The sequence below is a fragment of the Aquarana catesbeiana genome, linkage group LG06, assembly GCF_042186555.1.
Source record: "Aquarana catesbeiana isolate 2022-GZ linkage group LG06, ASM4218655v1, whole genome shotgun sequence".
NCBI lineage: Eukaryota > Metazoa > Chordata > Amphibia > Anura > Ranidae > Aquarana > Aquarana catesbeiana.
Genome location: NC_133329.1, coordinates 19,339,098 through 19,361,577, shown reverse-complemented (window position 1 = coordinate 19,361,577; position 22,480 = coordinate 19,339,098).

The following is a 22,480-nucleotide window of genomic DNA, read 5'->3' as shown; positions in this document are numbered from 1 at the left end:
ACCATTTCACACAGGGGGGGGGGCCGGGATCTGGGGGTCACCTTGTTAAAGGGGGCTTCCAGATTCCGATAAGCCCCCCGCCCGCAGACCCCCACAACCACCGGCCAGGGTTGTGGGGATGAGGCCCTTGTCCTCATCAACATGGGGACAAGGTGTTTTGGGGGGCTACCCCAAAGCACCCTCCCAATGTTGAGGGCATGTGGCCTGGTACGGTTCAGGAGGGAGGGGGGGCCGCACTCTCGTCCCCCCCTCTTTTCCTGCGGCCTGCCAGGTTGCGTGCTCGGATAAGGGTCTGGTATGGATTTTTGGGGGGACCCCACGCCGTTTTTTTTTTTTTTTTTTGGCGCGGGGTTCCCCTTAAAATCCATACCAGACCTGAAGGGCCTGGTATGGAATTTAGGAGGACTCCCACGTCATTTTTTTTTTTTAATTTTGGTTCGGGGTTCCCCTGTGGGGAATTCCCATGCCGTTTTTATCAATGAACTTCTATGTGTATTGTCGGCAATGCAATAGCCGCGAGTAGTTTTAAATGAGTTTTTTCCTTCAAAATGTCATTTTGCTGTCAGACTGTTCTAAACACAGGAAACATGCGCCCCTTTACAGGCATACTATAGACACCCCCCAGCTACGAAATTTAAAGGGATATTACACTTTTATTGTTTGACTTTAAGCATTATTAAAATCACTGCTCCTGAAAAAACGGCCGTTTTTAAAACTTTTTTTTGCATTGATCCATGTCCCCTGGGGCAGGACCCAGGTCCTCAAACACTTTTTATGACAATAACTTTCATATAAGCCTTTAAAATTAGCACTTTTGATTATTCATGTTCGTGTCCCATAGACTTTAATGGTGTTCGCATGTTCGAACAAACTTTTTTCCTGTTCGCATGTTCTGGTGCGAACCGAACAGGGGGGTGTTCGGCTCATCCCTAATAGACAGCTGTGTCCAATCACAGCTGATCACGATGTAAATAGGAAGAGCCATTGATCGGCTTTTCCTCACTCGCATCTGACAGACGTGAGTAGAGGAGAGCCAATCGGTGGCTCTCCTGACAGGGGGGTCTGCGCTGATTGTTTATCAGCACAGCCCCCCCTCAGATGCCCACACTAGACCACCAGGGAAGCCACCCAGGACCACCAGGGAAGCTCCTAACATGTGGATGGCCAGGTACATCCCCCATGGCCATCCACATGTGAAAATCAATGCCCAACATATGCCACAAATGGGCACTGACTGGCACCTCTATGGCACAATAAAAATTGTGCCCAGCAATGCCACCCATCAGTGTCATCAGTGCCACCCATCAGTGTCCATCAGTGCCACCTATCAGTGCCACCCATAAGTACCCATCAGTGCCACCCATAATTACCCATCAGTGCCGCCTACGAGTGCCCATCAGTGCCGCCTATGAGTGCCCATCAGTGCCACATACCAGTGCCACCTATCAGTGCCCATCAGTGCCCATCATCAGTGCCACCTCATTGGTGCCACCTCATCGGTGCCCATCAGTGCCGCCTTATCAGTGCCAATCAGTGCAGCCATATCAGTTGACTGGTGATACAAAAATAGCCATCAAAAGTCAAATCTATGTAAATTTACATTTACATTTATATGTATATTAATTCCATATCTTTTCCTATTTTGTCTCTGCTGCGATTTGCACATTCTGATGTTTATATTTTACAGCGGAATTCAATGTTTTTTGTTACAATGCTCCTTTTGTCCTTATGTCCTTCATAGATTTGACTTTTGATGGCTATTTTTTTAATCACCAGTCAGCTCTATGTATTTTTCACATCAATAGTCCAATTATACTGAGGTTCAGTTTAGCTGAACAAAGTTTTGGTTCTGAACTTTTAATACCCAATGAGATTTTGCTATATACATCTATTTACATACACACCTATGAATGTTCATAATGTGTGCATAGATATTTAGCATTTCATGTATTCATTGAACAGGTGTGTTTTTGGTTAACCCTTTTTGGGCATTTACAAGCCTGGATTTGGACACTTGGTGTCTTTTTTTTTTTTAGGCTTTATTGTCCTTTTCTTTACTTTTTCTCCTTTTTCATGATTTGCTTGTGATTTAACTTTGGATACATGACCGCAAGCTTACTTATATATATATTTTATTATGACTGTTATTGTTTTTGTGTGCACTTGTTTAGACATATGTATGCGTTTTAAACGTTGCAATGTTTTTAAAATGTTGGTTGAAATGTTGTTTGTATGTGGCACTATTAGGCTCCATTCACACTAGCGCGTTTTTTGATGCATTTTGCATTTTGCAGAAATGCATGGGAATTTTTTAACATGGGTTCCTATGGAACATGTTCACATCAATGCCTTTTTGTTTCTCTGCATTTTTGGAAAGGGTCAGGGACTTTTTTTCGTGCAAAATGCAGCGTTTTGCATGTAATAGAATTCAATGGACAAGCATCAAAAACGCAAGTGCACCTTTTTTGCAGCGTTTTTGATGCGTTTTTGATGCGTTTTTGATGCGTTTTTGCGTTTTTTTTTTTTTTTTTTTGGAGTTTTTTTTTTTTGCGTTTTTGGAGGTTTTTTTTTCATGCTTGCCACGTTTTTGAGCCGCGTTTTTGCCGCGATTTTGCCGCGATTTCGCCGCGATTTTGCCGCGATTTGCGTTTTGCGTTTTTTTTTTTTTTTTATTTTTTTTACATTTTTTTTTACAGTCTTCAAAAAAATTAAAAAAAAAAAAAAAAAAAAAAAACGCATCAAAAACGCACCAAAAACGCATCAAAAACGCTGCAAAAAAGGTGCACTTGCGTTTTTGATGCTTGTCCATTGAAAACCATTACATGCAAAACGCTACATTTTGCATGAAAAAAAGTCCCCGACCCTTTCCAAAAACGCAAAGAAACAAAAAAGCATTGATGTGAACATGTTCCATAGGAACCCATGTTAAAAAATTCCCATGCATTTCTGCAAAATGCAAAATGCATCAAAAAACGCGCTAGTGTGAATGGAGCCTTAGGCTCGATTCACACCTATGCATGTTGCTTTTGAGCGTTTTTGGAGGTTTTTTTTTCATGCTTGCCACGTTTTTGAGCCGCGTTTTTGCCGCGATTTTGCCGCGATTTTGCCGCGATTTGCGTTTTGCGTTTTTTTTTTTTTTAATTTTTTTTACATTTTTTTTTACAGTCTTCAAAAAAATTAAAAAAAAAAAAAAAAAAAAAAAAAAAAAAAACGCATCAAAAACGCACCAAAAACGCATCAAAAACGCTGCAAAAAAGGTGCACTTGCGTTTTTGATGCTTGTCCATTGAAAACCATTACATGCAAAACGCTGCATTTTGCATGAAAAAAAGTCCCCGACCCTTTCCAAAAACGCAAAGAAACAAAAAAGCATTGATGTGAACATGTTCCATAGGAACCCATGTTAAAAAATTCCCATGCATTTCTGCAAAATGCAAAATGCATCAAAAAACGCGCTAGTGTGAATGGAGCCTTAGGCTCGATTCACACCTATGCATGTTGCTTTTGAGCGTTTTTGGAGGTTTTTTTTTCATGCTTGCCACGTTTTTGAGCCGCGTTTTTGCCGCGATTTTGCCGCGATTTTGCCGCGATTTGCGTTTTGCGTTTTTTTTTTTTTTAATTTTTTTTACATTTTTTTTTACAGTCTTCAAAAAAATTAAAAAAAAAAAAAAAAAAAAAAAAAAAAAAAACGCATCAAAAACGCACCAAAAACGCATCAAAAACGCTGCAAAAAAGGTGCACTTGCGTTTTTGATGCTTGTCCATTGAAAACCATTACATGCAAAACGCTGCATTTTGCATGAAAAAAAGTCCCCGACCCTTTCCAAAAACGCAAAGAAACAAAAAAGCATTGATGTGAACATGTTCCATAGGAACCCATGTTAAAAAATTCCCATGCATTTCTGCAAAATGCAAAATGCATCAAAAAACGCGCTAGTGTGAATGGAGCCTTAGGCTCGATTCACACCTATGCATGTTGCTTTTGGGCGTTTTTGGAGGTTTTTTTTTTCATGCTTGCCACGTTTTTGAGCAGCGTTTTTGTGGCGTTTTTGCCGCGATTTTGCCGCGATTTGCGTTTTGCGTTTTGCGGGTTTTTTTTTTAGCTTTTTTTTACAGTCTAAAAAAAAAAAAAAAAACCGGCAAAAATGCATCAAAAACGCATCAAAAACGCTGTAAAAACGCTGCAAAAACGGTGCACATGCGTTTTTGATGCTTGTCCATTGAATTCTATTACATGCAAAATGCTGCATTTTGCATGAAAAAAAGTCCCTGACCCTTATGCCGCGTACACACGGTCGGACTTTCTATCCTACTTGGTCCGGCACACTTTCCGACGGACTTTGTCCGCCAGGTGCGCCGGACTTTAAAACGGACGGACTTGCCCACACACGCCGGGACTTTCCGGCGGGCTAAGTCCGCCCGTCTATCCGACGGACTTTCGCCGGAGTTCCGGCGGACTTTCAGAATGAACGGACTTGCCCACACACGGACAAGTCCGTTCATTTTGAATGTGACTCGGGTGCGACAGGACTAGAAAAGGATGTCAATCTTGCCGCTTTTATCGGCGAGATTGACACCTTGCGAGCCCCGTCGCGGGGCATACCAGGCCCTTAGGTCTGGTATGGATTATAAAGGGGAACCCCGCTACGCCGAAAAAACGGCGTGGGGTCCCCCTAAAATCCATACCAGACCCCGATCCGAGCACGCAGCCTGGCCGGTCAGGAAAGGGGGTGGGGACGAGCGAGCGCCCCCCCCCCCTCCTGAACCGTACCAGGCCGCATGCCCTCAACATGGGGGGTGGGTGCTTTGGGGGAGGGGGGCGCCCTGCGCCCCCCCCCCCCCCAAAGCACCTTGTCCCCATGTTGATGAGGACAAGGGCCTCTTCCCGACAACCCTGGCCGTTGGTTGTCGGGGTCTGCGGGCGGGGGCTTATCGGAATCTGGGAGCCCCCTTTAATAAGGGGGCCCCCAGATCCCGGCCCCCCACCCTATGTAAATGAGTATGGGGTACATGGTACCCCTACCCATTTACCTAGGAAAAAAGTGTAAGTAATAAAACACACCACACAGGTTTTTAAAATATTTTATTAAACAGCTCCGGGGGGGGGATCTTCCTCCGGCTTCGGGGGTCTTCTTCCGGCTTCGGGGGTCCCTCCGCTTCATCTTCTCCCGGCGTCCGGTTGGTTCTTCTCCGCTCTCCGGCCTCTTCTCCCGGTGTCGCAGGTCTTCGGCCGGCCCCTCCGCTGTCTTCATGTAGCTCTATTGCCAGCGGAGGTCCGGACTTCTGGGCTTCTGGGCTTCTTGGCTTCTTGGCTTCTCTTCTCTTCTCTTCCCCCAGATGTTGACACAACGCTCTCTCCGGCTGGACTGGTCTCTGAGGGCTGCGTTGTGACTTATATAGGCGGAGACCCCGCCCCCATATGATGTCACAGTCCCTGGGCATGCTGGGACTGTGACGTTTTAGGGGGCGTGGTCGACCACGCCCCCTAAAACGTCACAGTCCCAGCATGCCCAGGGACTGTGACATCATATGGGGGCGGGGTCTCCGCCTATATAAGTCACAACGCAGCCCTCAGAGACCAGTCCAGCCGGAGAGAGCGTCGTGTCAACATCTGGGGGAAGAGAAGAGAAGAGAAGCCAAGAAGCCCAGAAGTCCGGACCTCCGCTCGCAATAGAGCTACATGAAGACAGCGGAGGGGCCGGCCGAAGACCTGCGACACCGGGAGAAGAGAGCGGAGAAGAACCAACCGGACGCTGGGAGAAGATGAAGCGGAGGGACCCCCGAAGCCGGAAGAAGACCCCCGAAGCCGGAGGAAGATCCCCCCCCCCGGAGCTGTTTAATAAAATATTTTAAAAACCTGTGTAGTGTGTTTTATTACTTACACTTTTTTCCTAGGTAAATGGGTAGGGGTACCATGTACCCCATACTCATTTACATAGGGTGGGGGGCCGGGATCTGGGGGCCCCCTTATTAAAGGGGGCTCCCAGATTCCGATAAGCCCCCGCCCGCAGACCCCGACAACCAACGGCCAGGGTTGTCGGGAAGAGGCCCTTGTCCTCATCAACATGGGGACAAGGTGCTTTGGGGGGGGGGGGGCGCAGGGCGCCCCCCTCCCCCAAAGCACCCACCCCCCATGTTGAGGGCATGCGGCCTGGTACGGTTCAGGAGGGGGGGGGGCGCTCGCTCGTCCCCACCCCCTTTCCTGACCGGCCAGGCTGCGTGCTCGGATCGGGGTCTGGTATGGATTTTAGGGGGACCCCACGCCGTTTTTTCGGCGTAGCGGGGTTCCCCTTTATAATCCATACCAGACCTAAGGGCCTGGTATGCCCCGCGCTCGCCGCAATAGGAAGATTTGTTTTTCCTATTGCAGCGAGCGCGAGATGCAATACCATCCCCTCGTGTCGTATTTGGTCTGTCGGACCAGCCTACACACGAGCGGGCTTTCCGTCGGACCAGCACACACACGAGCGGACTTTCCGCCCGAAACTGAGTCCGACGGAAAGATTTGAAACTTTCTTCAAATCTAGGTCCGGCGGGCTTTTGGGAAGAAGTCCGCCGGAAAAGTCCGCCGCCGCCCACACACGGGCGGATTGTCCGGCACACTCTGGTCCGCCGGACCAAGTATGCCGGAAAGTCCGACCGTGTGTACGCGGCATTAGGCTCGATTCACACCTATGCATGTTGCTTTTGGGCGTTTTTGGAGGTTTTTTTTTCATGCTTGCCACGTTTTTGAGCAGCGTTTTTGAGCAGCGGCAAAAACGCTGCAAAAACGGTGCACTTGCGTTTTTGATGCTTGTCCATTGAATTCTATTACATGCAAAACGTTGCATTTTGCATGAAAAAAAGTCCCTGACCCTTTCCAAAAATGCAGAGAAACAAAAAGGCATTGATGTGAACATGTTCCATAGGAACCCATGTTAAAAAATTCCCGTGCATTTCTGCAAAATGCAAAATGCATCAAAAAACGCGCTAGTGTGAATGGAGCCTTAGAGCCAGGTGTGTTTTTGGGTGTATCCCAATTTGGATGGACTCCCTTAAAAGACCTGCCTGTTTAGTGTTGGTTGTGAACAAGCAAGCTATCGCTTGTGAAACGTCTACCATTGCCTGTATCTGTCTGACCGTTTTTTGACAATAAAGATGACATCGAGATAATTTGGAGTTCCGGTGTGCGACCAATTCCTTGTCTTGTTCGTCTTCCACGGTGGTGAGCCGAGGTCTGCACCTGTGATCCATCCTGCACCTGAGTTTGCCTGGAGCGGTGTGCTTCTCTCTGTTCTTCGCAGCCATATCAGTGCCTGTCATTGAAGAAGAAAACGTACTTATTTACAAAACATTTTAACAGAAACAAAGAAAAACTTTTCAGTCTTTTTTTATTTGTTGCGCAAAAAATAAAAATCGCAGAGGTGATCAAATACCACCAAAAGAAAGCTCTATTTGTGGGAAAAAAATGATAAAAATTGTTTGGGTACAGTGTAGCATGACCGCGCAATTGTCATTCAATTTGAAAGCTGAAAATTGGCTTGGGCAGGAAGGTGTATAAGTGCCTGGTATTGAAGTGGTTAAAGTGCAATAAAAAAAATGAAAAATTCCTTTAAAATTTAGTTCCCGGAGGGTCCCCTTAGTCTGCCTGCAAAGAGGTGCATCTGTAGCATGCATAGAACATGCTGCAGAAAAACTGACATTTCTGAAGAAAAATAAGGAGTCAAATCCCATTTAAAATGACTTGCGATTGCAATTGCTGGCACCCAGCTATTGAAGAAGTTAAGAAAAAAACGGCGTGGGGTCCTCCTCCCCAGTCTCAGTCCCACGCCAAAATTAAAAGAAAAAAAATGGCGTGGGGTCCCCACCAAAATCCATACCAGACCCTTATCTAGGCAGGCAGGTTAGGAAAGGGGGAAAGGGGGGGGGGAGCGCTGCCTCCCCTGAACCATACCAGGCCACATGCCCTCAACATGGGAGAACCTGTCATAACCTATATGGTATCACATAGGGGGCTCTCGGCCCCAAATGTGATAGCAATAAATGTGTTAATAAATTTTTAAAAAATGCATAAAGACCTGAGTTGGGGGTGCCAACATACGACAACAGCACATGTTATAATGTATGTTGCCATGCATGCCAGAGTAAGAGCAATAATTCTAGGCCCATTATGTACAATTAAATGTCTAAACTGATGACCTGTCTAGGGTTTTAAAGCATGTTTATGGACTATTTCAGGTATCAAAGTTTGTCGCCATTTTACTGCACACGCAGCTTTAAGGCTTGACATGTTGGGTATCTATTCACTTGGCACAATCTCATCTCTTGTGTTTCACCAAAAATTGTGTGCCCTAAAGTGCATTCTTTTTAACCACAAATATCACTTTGATAAACCATTGCACTAATATCATGTGGTATAAAAAACTGCAACAACCACCATTTTATTCTCTAGGGTCTCTGCTTTCAGAAAATATATAATATGGAATTGGAACTAATTTTCACTTCTAAAATGTGCATTTTAACATGTGTGCAAAAAAAAAAAAAAAGTTGAATGTGGCTCTGGGACTGATTCCCTGAACCAGTCAGCACATAGGAAGTGTGAGTGATGGGCGAAGTACGATGTATGGAAATGATGGCTGGGCCTTTATGGTATAATGTCTAGGCAGATATATGAAGAATGTATACAGATCATCTTATAGTGTTGCTCCCATTTTCTGGGATCTCTCGTCTTCTCCAACTGATCGCAGCTGATCTGCCTGTATATGTGAGGATAAGAAGGTCGATCGGCCGGTGAGGTCTCTCATAATTAATCTTTGTTTTCTCTTCTTCTTTTCTTCTGGTAGGGTTCAAAGATGTTGGTGAACAGAGAAACACATGTAAATGTTAATCTCATTCAGGAAACAGGAAGAGATGGTGGGTTTCTATGTGGGAGAGGAACTCTCACAATCGTATTTACACCCATATCAGGTGCAGCAGTGTGCTATAAATCAAAAGGCTGACTGAGCCAAGAGAGCTGGGTTGTGGGTTGTGGGTTGTGGGACCAGAGAAAAGAGCCTCAGACCTTCTGAAGAGGGAGCCAGGTGGCTCTGCTTTTTCTGTTTTGCTGGCAAAAAAACCCCTGCGTGGGCAACTGTTCTGTTTTTAATTTTTGCTTTCATTTGTTTAATAAAAATGGACTGGCAAGCTCTAAACCACAGATTGGACTGGAGTGGACTCACTAATGTTATCTCTACCACTGAGCCGAATTCCCTAACATCACAATATCACAATCAGGGCTATTTTTCCAGGGCTGTTCTTCTTTATGGAGAACAGGTACAGGAACTCGCCCACCGATGCCGTGCATTGTGTGCACCACGTCATAAGGTGGGTACGGCAAAATTGCATAGTGGGTGGGTCTTAAAGGGGCATTGTTAACCACTACCCCACACTGTGCACAACTCACCTCTGCCCCTTGTCCTAAACTCAGCTGTGCTCTCCTGTCCAAAGCTCACCTTTGCACCCCACCATCCACAACTCCCATCTGCATGCCTGTCCACAACTGGCCGTGCATCGACTCTGCCACTCACCACTGCACCCCTATCCATAACTCATCTCTGCCCCCCCCCGCTAAAACTGTCAGTGACTCACCTCTGCATCCCCCGCCATAACTCACTTCTGCACCGCCTTCCAAAACTGTACACAACTCACCCCTGCACCCCCCTGCCACAACTCACCTCTGCATCCCCATCCAAAACACATATCTCCCCCCTCCCGAAACTGTCAGCGACTCACCTCTGTCCCGCAATCCATGACTCACCTCTGCACACCCCTGCCACAACTCACCTCTGCATCCCCACCCAAAACCCATATCTCCCCCCCCTCCCGAAACTGTCAGCGACTCACCCCTGTCCACCATCCACGACTCACCTCTGTCCACCATCCACAACTCACTCCTGCACCCCCCTGCCACAACTCACCTCTGCATCCCCACCCAAAACCCATATCTCCCCCCCCTCCCGAAACTGACAGCGACTCACCTCTGTCCACCATCCACAACTCACCCCTGCACCCCCCTGCCACAACTCACCTCTGCATCCCCACCCAAAACCCATATCTCCACCCCTCCCGAAACTGTCAGCGACTCACCTCTGTCCACCATCCACAACTCACCCCTGCACCCCCCTGCCACAACTCACCTCTGCATCCCCATCCAAAACCCATATCTCCCCCCCTCCTGAAACTGTCAGCGACTCACCTCTGTCCACCATCCACAACTCACCCCTGCACCCCCCTGCCACAACTCACCTCTGCATCCCCACCCAAAACCCATATCTCCCCCCCTCCCGAAACTGTCAGCGACTCACCTCTGTCCACCATCCACGACTCACCTCTGTCCACCATCCACAACTCACCCCTGCACCCCCCTGCCACAACTCACCTCTGCATCCCCATCCAAAACCCATATCTCCCCCCCTCCTGAAACTGTCAGCGACTCACCTCTGTCCACCATCCACAACTCACCCCTGCACCCCCCTGCCACAACTCACCTCTGCATCCCCACCCAAAACCCATATCTCCCCCCCTCCCGAAACTGTCAGCGACTCACCTCTGTCCACCATCCACGACTCACCTCTGTCCACCATCCACAACTCACCCCTGCACCCCCCTGCCACAACTCACCTCTGCATCCCCATCCAAAACCCATATTTCCCCCCTCCCGAAACTGTCAGCGACTCACCTCTGTCCACCATCCACAACTCACCCCTGCACCCCCCTGCCACAACTCACCTCTGCATCCCCACCCAAAACCCATATCTCCCCCCCTCCCGAAACTGTCAGCGACTCACCTCTGTCCACCATCCACGACTCACCTCTGTCCACCATCCACAACTCACCCCTGCACCCCCCTGCCACAACTCACCTCTGCATCCCCATCCAAAACCCATATTTCCCTCCTCCCGAAACTGTCAGCGACTCACCTCTGTCCACCATCCACGACTCACCTCTGCAAACCCCTGCCACAACTCACCTCTGCATCCCCATCCAAAACCCATATCTCCCCCCCTCCCGAAACTGTCAGCGACTCACCTCTGTCCACCATCCACAACTCACCCCTGCACCCCCCTGCCACAACTCACCTCTGCATCCCCATCCAAAACCCATATCTCCCCCCCTCCCGAAACTGTCAGCGACTCACCTCTGTCCACCATCCACGACTCACCTCTGCACACCCCTGCCACAACTCACCTCTGCATCCCCATCCAAAACCCATATCTCCCCCCCAAAACTGTCAGCGACTCACCTCTGTCCACCATCCACGACTCACCTCTGCACCCCCCTGCCACAACTCACCTCTTCACCCCCCTGCCATGACTCACCTCTGCACCACCATCCAAAACTGTCCGCAGCTCACCTCTGCAATCCTGTCCAAAACTCACCTCTACAACTCACCGCTGCACCCCTGTCCATAACTCACCCCCCTCCCCAAAACTGTCAGCGATTCACCTCTGTACCGCCATCCACAGCTCATCTCTGCACCCCCTGCCACAACTCACCTCTGCTCCACCTTCCAAAACTGTCTGCAACTCTCCTCTGCACCCCCTGCCACAACTCACCTTTGCACCACCGTCCAAAACTGTCTACAGCTTACTTCTGCATCCCTGTCCACAACTCATCTCTGCATCCCCTATCTGCAACTCACCGCTGCATCCTTACCCATAACTCATCTCTTTCCCCCTCCCCCCAAAACTGTCAGCGATTCACCCCTGTACCACCATCCACAACTCATCTCCACCTCCTGCCACAACTCACTTTTGCACCACCGTCCAAAACTGTCTACAGTTTACGTCTGCATTCCTGTCCACAACTAATCTCTGCATCCCCTATCTGCAACTCACCACTGCATCCTTACCCATAACTCACCCCCCCTCCCCAAAAAAAAAAAACTGTCACCTCTGCACCTCCTGCCACAACTCACCTCTGCACCACCATCCAAAACTGTCTGCAGCTCACTTCTGCATGCCTGTCCAAAACTCACCTCTGCACCCCCCACACATTCTCAACTCACCTTTGCACCCCCTGTTGGCAACTCATCTCGACACCCCCCACCCATCTGTAGCTCAGATTATGGATTACCATTAAGTGACATAGCTGGTTATTGTCATGCTCATTGTGAAAATTCTAGGTGCCTAGTTGCCTCTGGTTTCAAGGGTTGGTTTCACTAAAGGCAAATAGATTTTTCACTTTGTAAGGGAATTCACCCTAGAGCTTAGTGAAGGAGGTGAAGTTTTGCTGACCTTCATGAAGTCTATGGGATAGGCAAACCTTGCTATTCAAGCCTGGCCATTTGTAGGGCTAATGAGATAGCTATTGTCATACAAAAGGCAAGGGGAGATGGACACTGCCATGGAGGACATGGAACAATGCCAAAATGAAGAGAAACAAACATATACAGTATCTCAAAAAGTAAGTACACCCCTCACATTTTTGTAAATATTTTCTTCTATCTTTTCATGTGACAACACTGAAGAAATGACACTTTGCTACAATGTAAAGTAGTGAGTGTACAGCTTGTATAACAGTGTAAATTTGCTGTCCCCTCAAAATAACTCAACACACAGCCATTAATGTCTAAACCACTGGCAACAAAAATGAGTACACCCCTAAGTGAAAATGTCCAAATTGGGCCCAAAGTGTCAATATTTTGTGTGGCCACCATTATTTTCCAGCACTGCCTTAACCCTCTTGGGCATGAAGTTCACCAGAGCTTCGCAGGTTGCCACTGGAGTCCTCTTCCCCTCCTCCATGATGACATCACAGAGCTGGTGGATGTTAGAGACCTTGCGCTCCTCCACCTTCTGTTTGAGGATGTCCCACAGATGATCAATAGGGTTTAGGTCTGGAGACATGCTTGGACAGTCCATCACCTTTACCCTCAGCTTCTTTAGCAAGGCAGTGGTCGTCTTGGAGGTGAGTTTGGGGTTGTTATCATGTTGGAATACTGCCCTGCAGCCTAGTCTCTGAAGGGAGGGGATCATGCTCTGCTTCAGTATGTCACAGTACATGTTGGCATTCATGGTTCCCTCAATGATCTGTAGCTCCCCAGTTCCGGTAGCACTCATGCAGCTCCAGACCATGACACTCCCACCGCCATGCTTGACTGTAGGCAAGACACGCTTGTCTTTGTACTCCTCACCTGGTTGCCACCACACACGCTTGTCACCATCTGAATCAAACAAGTTTATCTTGGTCCCTCTGGGACGACAGTCATGCAGACCAGTTTGATGCAGTGTGCGGCGTATGGTCTGAGTACTGACAGGCTGACCTCCCACCCCTTCAACCTCTGCAGCAATGCTGGCAGCACTCATACGTCTATTTGCCAAAGACAACCTCTGGATATGACGCTGAGCACGTGACCTCAACTTCTTTTGTCGACCATGGCGAGGCCTGTTCTGAGTGGAACCTGTCCTATTAAACCACTGTATAGTCTTGGCCACCGTGCTGCAGCTCAGTTTCAGGGTCTTGGCAATATTCTTATAGCCTAGGCCATCTTTATGTAGAGCAACAATTCTTTTTTTCAGATCCTCAGAGAGTTTTTTGCCATGAGGTACCATGTTGAACTTCCAGTGACCAGTATGAGAATGAGAGCGATAACACCAAATTTAACACACCTGCTCCCCATTCACACCTGAGACCTTGTAACACTAATGAGTCACATGACACTGGGGAGGGAAAATGGCCAATTGGGCTCAGTTTGGACATTTTCACTTAGGGGTGTACTCACTTTTGTTACCAGCGGTTTAGACATTAATGACTGTGTGTTGAGTTATTTTGAGTGGACATCAAATTGACACTGTTATACAAGCTGTACACTCACTACTTTACATTGTAGACAAGTGTCATTTCTTCAGTGTTGTCACATGAAAAGATAGAAGAAAAGATTTACAGAAATGTGAGGGGTGTACTCACTTTTGTGAGATACAGTAAATTAATAAATACAAATGATAAAAAGTATCTCTTTATACCGAATTGTCAGCTCTCTCTAACAGGTCCAACACACACACTGACAAGCCTATCCTTTTATAGAAAAGAGGCAGAAAATAATGGCTTCACATTCTTGGCTCTTGTGACTTTGTTGACCAAGGAAAAGGTGGAATGATTAGGTTGTTCCTTCTTTCTGGTGGTGGATTGGTAGTAAACCTTACAGATTTTCAGATTTTGCAAATTCACTTCAAACTTTGCAAATCTCTGGGAAACAATGTGAACCCAAACCTCATCCCTACCTAGATGCTTGCAGGGCTGAAATTACTGGACTACATGCTGCAAAAAAAAAGGAAAATAAGGAAATAAACCGTTTGCAGGTTGCATTGATGGGTGGAGGCTAGGGTTGCCACCTTCCTGGGATTCACCTGGACAGTTCGGGTTTGGAATCATGTGTCCGGGTTTCAGACTGTCTGAACCCGAACACATTATTCAGACTGGTCTATGACTTCCCAGCAGGGTTGCTGGCTGCAGTTGTCTACGCTGGGAGTGTCTGTTGCATGCTCTTTCTTACTGTCCAAAGCCAGAACTAACCATCCCCCCCCACACACACACACACAGACAGGAGAGGAGAGAGGGCTCGATCTGCACCTCTTCCCCTCACCCCTACCCCTTTGTCTGCTCACACTCCAATCCCTGAGCACTGTGCCTCAGAAAAGCAACATGGGGGGGCCAGAAATTTGAAGTCCAGCAGCCTCAGATACATCTGGATGAGAGGTGGTGACTGCCAAGGGGTGAGTGAGCTCACCATCCATCCCTGTCTGTGACTGAAGTCTCCCCCTTCTTTCTCCTGCCTCTGAGTGTGTACACTAAGGAAAATCAGGGTTCTCAGAGCACCCCTTACATCAGAGTTCCCCTTTACACCAGAGGCCTCAGTGTTTCCCCTTTACATCAGAGTCCTCTCCGTACATCAGAGTTCTCAGTGTTCCCCCTTAGATCAGGGTTCCTAGAGAATCCCTTATGTCAGAGTCCCTAGAGTTCTCCCTTACATCAGAGAGTGCAGAGTCCCCCCCCCTTACAGGTAAAGGGAACTTTGCGAGTTCAGATGTAAAAGGGGAACTCTGTGGACTCTGATGTAAAGGGGGAACTCTGTGGACTCTGATGTAAAGGGGGGAACTCTGTGGACTCTGATGTAAAGGAGGAACTCTGTGGACTCTGATGTAAAGGAGGAACTCTGTGGACTCTGATGTAAAGGAGGAACTCTGTGGACTCTGATGTAAAGGAGGAACTCTGTGGACTCTGATGTAAAGGAGGAACTCTGTGGACTCTGATGTAAAGGAGGAACTCTGTGGACTCTGATGTAAAGGAGGAACTCTGTGGACTCTGATGTAAAGGGGGAACTCTGTGGACTCTGATGTAAAGGAGGAACTCTGTGGACTCTGATGTAAAGGGGGAACTCTGTGGACTCTGATGTAAAGGAGGAACTCTGTGGACTCTGATGTAAAGGAGGAACTCTGTGGACTTTGATGTAAAGGGGGAACTCTGTGGACTCTGATGTAAAGGAGGAACTCTGTGGACTCTGATGTAAAGGAGGAACTCTGTGGACTCTGATGTAAAGGGGGAACTCTGTGGACTCTGATGTAAAGGAGGAACTCTGTGGACTCTGATGTAAAGGGGGAACTCTGTGGACTCTGATGTAAAGGGGGAACTCTGTGGACTCTGATGTAAAGGGGGAACTCTGTGGACTCTGATGTAAAGGAGGAACTCTGTGGACTTTGATGTAAAGGAGGAACTCTGTGGACTCTGATGTAAAGGAAGAACTCTGTGGACTCTGATGTAAAAGGGGAACTCTGTGGACTCTGATGTAAAGGGGGAACTCTGTGGACTCTGATGTAAAGGGGGGAACTCTGTGGACTCTGATGTAAAGGAGGAACTCTGTGGACTCTGATGTAAAGGAGGAACTCTGTGGACTCTGATGTAAAGGAGGAACTCTGTGGACTCTGATGTAAAGGAGGAACTCTGTGGACTCTGATGTAAAGGAGGAACTCTGTGGACTCTGATGTAAAGGAGGAACTCTGTGGACTCTGATGTAAAGGAGGAACTCTGTGGACTCTGATGTAAAGGAGGAACTCTGTGGACTCTGATGTAAAGGAGGAACTCTGTGGACTCTGATGTAAAGGGGGAACTCTGTGGACTCTGATGTAAAGGAGGAACTCTGTGGACTCTGATGTAAAGGGGGAACTCTGTGGACTCTGATGTAAAGGAGGAACTCTGTGGACTCTGATGTAAAGGAGGAACTCTGTGGACTTTGATGTAAAGGGGGAACTCTGTGGACTCTGATGTAAAGGAGGAACTCTGTGGACTCTGATGTAAAGGAGGAACTCTGTGGACTCTGATGTAAAGGGGGAACTCTGTGGACTCTGATGTAAAGGGGGAACTCTGTGGACTCTGATGTAAAGGGGGAACTCTGTGGACTCTGATGTAAAGGAGGAACTCTGTGGACTTTGATGTAAAGGAGGAACTCTGTGGACTCTGATGTAAAGGAGGAACTCTGTGGACTCTGATGTAAAGGGGGAACTCTGTGGACTCTGATGTAAAGGAGGAACTCTGTGGACTCTGATGTAAAGGGGGAACTCTGTGGACTCTGATGTAAAGGAGGAACTCTGTGGACTCTGATGTAAAGGAGGAACTCTGTGGACTCTGATGTAAAGGAGGAACTCTGTGGACTCTGATGTAAAGGGGGAACTCTGTGGACTCTGATGTAAAGGAGGAACTCTGTGGACTCTGATGTAAAGGGGGAACTCTGTGGACTCTGATGTAAAGGAGGAACTCTGTGGACTCTGATGTAAAGGAGGAACTCTGTGGACTCTGATGTAAAGGAGGAACTCTGTGGACTCTGATGTAAAGGAGGAACTTTGTGGACTCTGATGTAAAGGAGGAACTCTGTGGACTCTGATGTAAAGGAGGAACTCTGTGGACTCTGATGTAAAGGGAAACTCTGTGGACTCTGATGTAAAGGGAGAACTCTGTGGACTCTCATGTAAAGGGGAACTCTGTAGACTCTGATGTAAAGGGAGAACTCTGTGGACTCTGATGTAAAGGGGAACTCTGTGGACTCTGATGTAAAGGGAGAACTCTGTGGACTTTCATGTAAAGGGGAACTCTGTGGACTCTGATGTAAAGGGAGAACTCTGTGGACTCTGATGTAAAGGGGGAACTCTGTGGACTCTGATGTAAAGGAGGAACTCTGTGGACTCTGATGTAAAGGGGAACTCTGTGGACTCTGATGTAAAGGGAGAACTCTGTGGACTCTGATGTAAAGTGGGAACTCTGTGGACTCTGATGTAAAGTGGGAACTCTGTGGACTCTGATGTAAAGGAGAACTCTGTGGACTCTGATGTGAAGGGGGAACTCTGTGGTCTCTGATGTAAAGTGGGAACTCTGTGGACTCTGATGTAAAGGAGAACTCTGTGGACTCTGATGTAAAAGGGGAACTCTGTGGACTCTGATGTAAAGGGGGAACTCTTGTTATTAACTTCATATGATTAGAAATGGTATTTAATAGCAAAATGTATGTATAGTTTATACTATAAAAAAAAAAATAGCTGTGCGCCGCTTTAAGGCCTCATGCACACAGCTTTGCAGTGAATTTTTTAAACTTTTTTCAGCTTTTTCAATGTTTTTGCAATAGCGTTTTTTAGCGTTTATTAGCGTTTTTCCGCATTAGCATTTTTTAGCATCTTTTTTTTTCGATTTTTATTTTTTCAATGGATCAAAAACATTAAAAAACATTGGTGAGCGACGTTTATCGACGTTTGTCAGCATTTATCAGCGTTAGAGCGTTTTTACAGCTGAAAAACATCTCTCAGAACCCACTAGTTTTGTTTTTGTTTTTTTACAGCTTAAAAACGCCTATGCCATTTGCAGCTCAAAAAACGCCTAGGTGGGCATGAAGCCACATAGACTAACATAGACAGGTGTTTTTAAGCTGCAAAAAACGCTAAAAAAAAAAGGCTGTAAAAACATCCGTGGGCATGAGGCCTTTGTGTTCGGGTTTGACTTGAAGAAAAGGTGGCGACCCCTAGTGGAGGCCGTTCTGTCAAACTGATTAGCAATAATAATATCTCTTACAGCAGCTGCACTGACTGCTCCCCGCCCACCATTTCCTCTCTGTAGATGAAGAACTGACTGGCAGTAAAGTCGGAGTTTCAGGTGATAGTTTTTTCTCATATCACTGGCTGCAGGAATTTATCATTTGCGATGCTTTATAGAAGACAGAACATAGAAGGACAGATGTCTCTAAGACTGGTGGCTATGGAGTCCTTAGCTGTCCTCTGCTGTGTTATTTCACTACAAGTGGAACTTCCCCCATATATACAGTACATGTCTATATAACATACTGTGCATTTATTATCAGGACACTGTATGTGCTTTATGCGCATTTTCCTAATCAGAGCCTGTTAACCACTTGCCCGCCGGAAGGTTTAACCCCCCTTTCCTGACCAGGCCATTTTTTGTGATACGGCACTGCGTTACTTTAACTGACAATTGCGCGCTCATGAGACTCTGTACCAAATTTTTTTTTCCTTCAAATTGAGCTTTCTTTTTGGTGGTGTTTGATCACCTCTGCGTTTTTTATTTTTTGAGCTATATACAAAAAAAAGATCAACAATTTTGAAAACAAAAATATACCCTTGGTACCCTTGATAAAGTCACGTGACATGTGACGCAACGCGTCGGGAGGAGCCAGTGACGTCATCCGAGACACAGTGTCAGCGGTGAGAGGAAAGAAAACGAAACTGTGGATCACATATTATATATTTTTTACTTCACGGTATATTATATGCATAGTACTATTTAAATAGGAAGTTAATTATTAGCGCATTTATATATATTTTTTAATTTTAAAATATATATATGTATGTTTTTTACCTTCTGCTATAAAACATATCCAATAAAATTAAAAAAAAAATCTAATTTCTTCATGAATTTAGGCCAATATGTATTCTGCTTCATATTTTTGGTAAAACATCCCAATAAGCGTATATGGATCTGTTTACACAAACGTTATAGCATCTAAAAATTATGGGATATATTTATGAAATTTGTATTTATTTATTTCAGTGACTTAAAGCGGGACTACGATGTTCCGGTGTCAGGGGATGTTATACACAACATCCAATGCAGGTGATCAGATCGCTGGGCTGCACCAAGACATCAGGCTGGAGGGCTGGCACATCAGGCTGAACAGCAGGTACATCGGACTGGATAGCAGGTACTGGAACTTCAAACCGGGCAGCCGGTACTGGAACTTCAGACTGGACAGTGGGCACAGGTGCTGGCACATCAGGCAGAACAGCAGGTACTGGCACAACAGGCTGAACAGCAGGTACATCGGACTGGATAGCAGGTACTGGAACTTCAGACTGGACAGTGGGCACAGGTGCTGAATGTAATAGTGCCACCAGCAGGAGAAACCGGAGATGACACCGTTCCTGACATGCGGCAGCCAATCAGACACCGACTGACACTTTTGACCAGTGGCGGCTGGTGGGTTCTTTTATTGGGGGGGTGACAAACAAACAAAACCCCTCCTGGCGGCGTGGCAATGCAGCAAACCCCCTCCTGCAGGCGGTCCGGCACTTACCTGCTCGTGTGGTGGGGCTGTGGTTCCCCCGAGCCCACCCAGTTGTGTGACGATAGCGAGTTAATTTTTTGCTATCATCACACTAAAGTTCCTCCCCGCCAATCAGGAGGCAGGTTGTGAGACCTGTTTCCTGATTGGCCAAAGCTTCAGGCGATCCTATCGGATGCCTAGCGCTTAGGCAAAAGAGAGGAGACACACTGCGGAGGAAACTGCTGGAGGAGCGGACACCGGAGCCGCCCCCCGCACCCTGCAGCCGGCGCGGCGTGTGGACTATGCTAAAGGATGCCACAGCCCGCCACCCAGATCGGATAAGTGCCGGACCACTTGGGGGGGTGGTAGTGCCGTGCCGCTGGCTGCCCGGGTATGGTAGTACCGGGGGGGTGGTTGTTTGCCTCCCCTCCAAAAGAAAAACCTACCACCCGCCACTGTGTAGAAGGGCCAACAAACATGGGGGCTTTTGGATTAGCCAGCACCCCGATAATGGAAGGGGGGACACAGAGCTGCCACATTGACAAGGGGGGGGAGTTAACAAAGAGTGATGCAGGCAAAAATCCTTCACTAACTTTTATTGTTCTTTCAATCTTACTCCTAACATCAGCAAATTGCAAAAAAAAATAAAAATAAGGAGGGGGATTGGCAGAATATGTACCTTTAGTGTAGTGCACCAAGTACTTCTGCTTTCCTCATCTAGGCAAGAATGACATGTCCCCCCCGCCCCCCGCCCCGGGCCCCTGGGGAAATTCATGTCTCAGGAGGTTTCAGAGCTTTATTTAACTTTGACATTACTGTTATGTTCGACACAAACCTGTGCCTGGGGTGCATTGTTTTTTTTTTTTTTCTAGAGACAATCTGTTGATGTATCTGTGCCACATTCTATCATGGAAAAGGAACATCATCATCATCATCTTAATGTTCTGGATTGGACCAGTTGCAAATTTGATATAATTTTACCGGTTTGTTAAATGTGAATTATTTCAATCGACTATTCCCAATGACAAATACAGCATGACATTCCTCTTCTTATGCCCCATACACAGGAGCGGAATTTCCTTCAAAAAAAGTCTGATGTGAGCTTTTGGTCGGATATTCCGACTGTGTGTATGCTCCATCCCCAGGGGCGGACTGACCATTCGGGCACTCGGGCACTGCCCCAGGGCCCCATCAGGGTTGCCAGCCTCAATAAAACCAGGGACAGTATGTAAAAATGTGTGTGTATGTGTATTCTGTGTGTGTATACTGTATGCGTATGTGTGTATACTGTGTGGCCCCATAATCTATTGCCTGGGGGCCCCATAATCTCCTATTGCCTGGGGGCCCCATAATCTCCTATTGCCTGGGGGCCCCATGAGTTGTCAGTCCGCCCCTGCTCCATCCAACTATTTCTGTCTGAATTCCAGCCAGCAAAAGATTAAGAGCAGGTTCTCTATTTTTCGGTCGGAAAAAGTTCCTATCCGAAAATGCGATCGTCTATATGCAACGCATGCTCGGAAACAATTCGACGCATGCTCGGAAGCATTGAACTTCATTTTCCCGGCTCATCGTAGTGTTGTACGTCACCGGCGTTCTTGACGGTCGAAAGTTCAGAGAACTTTTGTGTGACCCGTGTGTATGCAAGGCAAGCTTGAGCGGAATTCCGACAGAAAAACCATCCAAGTTTTTTCTGATGGAAATTCTGATCGTGTGTACGGGGCATAAGAGCTAACTAGATAGAGATCTGAAAATACAGATTAAACTCTTTGGAAAACCTAGTGCTGGGAATTATTATTATTATTATACAGTATTTATACAGCGCCAACAGTTTACGTAGCGCTTTACAACTTGAGGGTAGACAGTACAAATACAATACACTTTAATACAGTAGCAATCAGAGGGCCCTGCTCCTTAGAGCTTACAATCTAAGAGGGAAGGTCAAGAGATACAAGAGGTAATAACTGTGGGGGATGTTCTGATGGAGAAGATAAATGTACAGATGTTAGGTGGGGGCCAGATAGGCTTCTCTGAAGAGATGAGTTTTCAGGGGTCATCTGAAAGTGGATAAAGTAGGAGAAAATCGGACGGATTGGGGTAGAGGATTCCAGAGGATGGGGGAGGCTCTGGAGAAGTCCTGAAGGCGAGCGTGGGATGTGGTGACAAGGGAGTTTGAGAGCAGGAGGTCTTGGGAGGAGCGAAGAGAATGATTAGGTTGGTATTGTGAGACTAGGTTAGAGATGTAGCTGGGGGCCAGGTTGTGGATGGCTTTGTAAGTTATAGTTAGTATCTTGAATTTAATTCGGTGACTGAGTGACAGCCAATGGAGGGATTGGCAGAGGGGTGTAGCAGACGCTGAGCGGTTTGTGAGGTGGATGAGTCTGGTAGCAGCGTTCATGATGGACTGAAGTGGAGATAGCCTATTTAGAGGTAAACCAATGAGGAGGGAGTTGCAGTAGTCGAGGCGGGAGATGACCAGGGAGTGGATTAGAAGCTTTGTGGTGACATTGGTTAGGAAGGGGCGTATCTGGGAGATGTTGCGGAGATTGAGGCGGCAAATTTTGGATAGCGATAGGATGTGGGGTCGAAAGGTTAGTTCAGAGTCCAGGATTACACCTAGGACCTTGGCGTGGGGAGATGGGTTGATAGTTGAGCCTAGGGTTGCCACCTCATCCCTTTAAACCCGAACACATATTAATTACACAGGTTCTGTGGCTGATTAAGGTGGTAATTAAACTCACTTGGTGCCTTATCTGCATTAAATTAGTCTCAGAACCTGTGTAATTAATATGTGTTCGGGTTTAAAGGGATGAGGTGGCGACTCTAGTTGAGCCGTTGATATTGACTACAATCCTATGCACCAAGAGCCCACACCATGCAAATCTTACTTGAGGCATACCTGTTGGCCAGTTCATGCATATGTAGTAAAA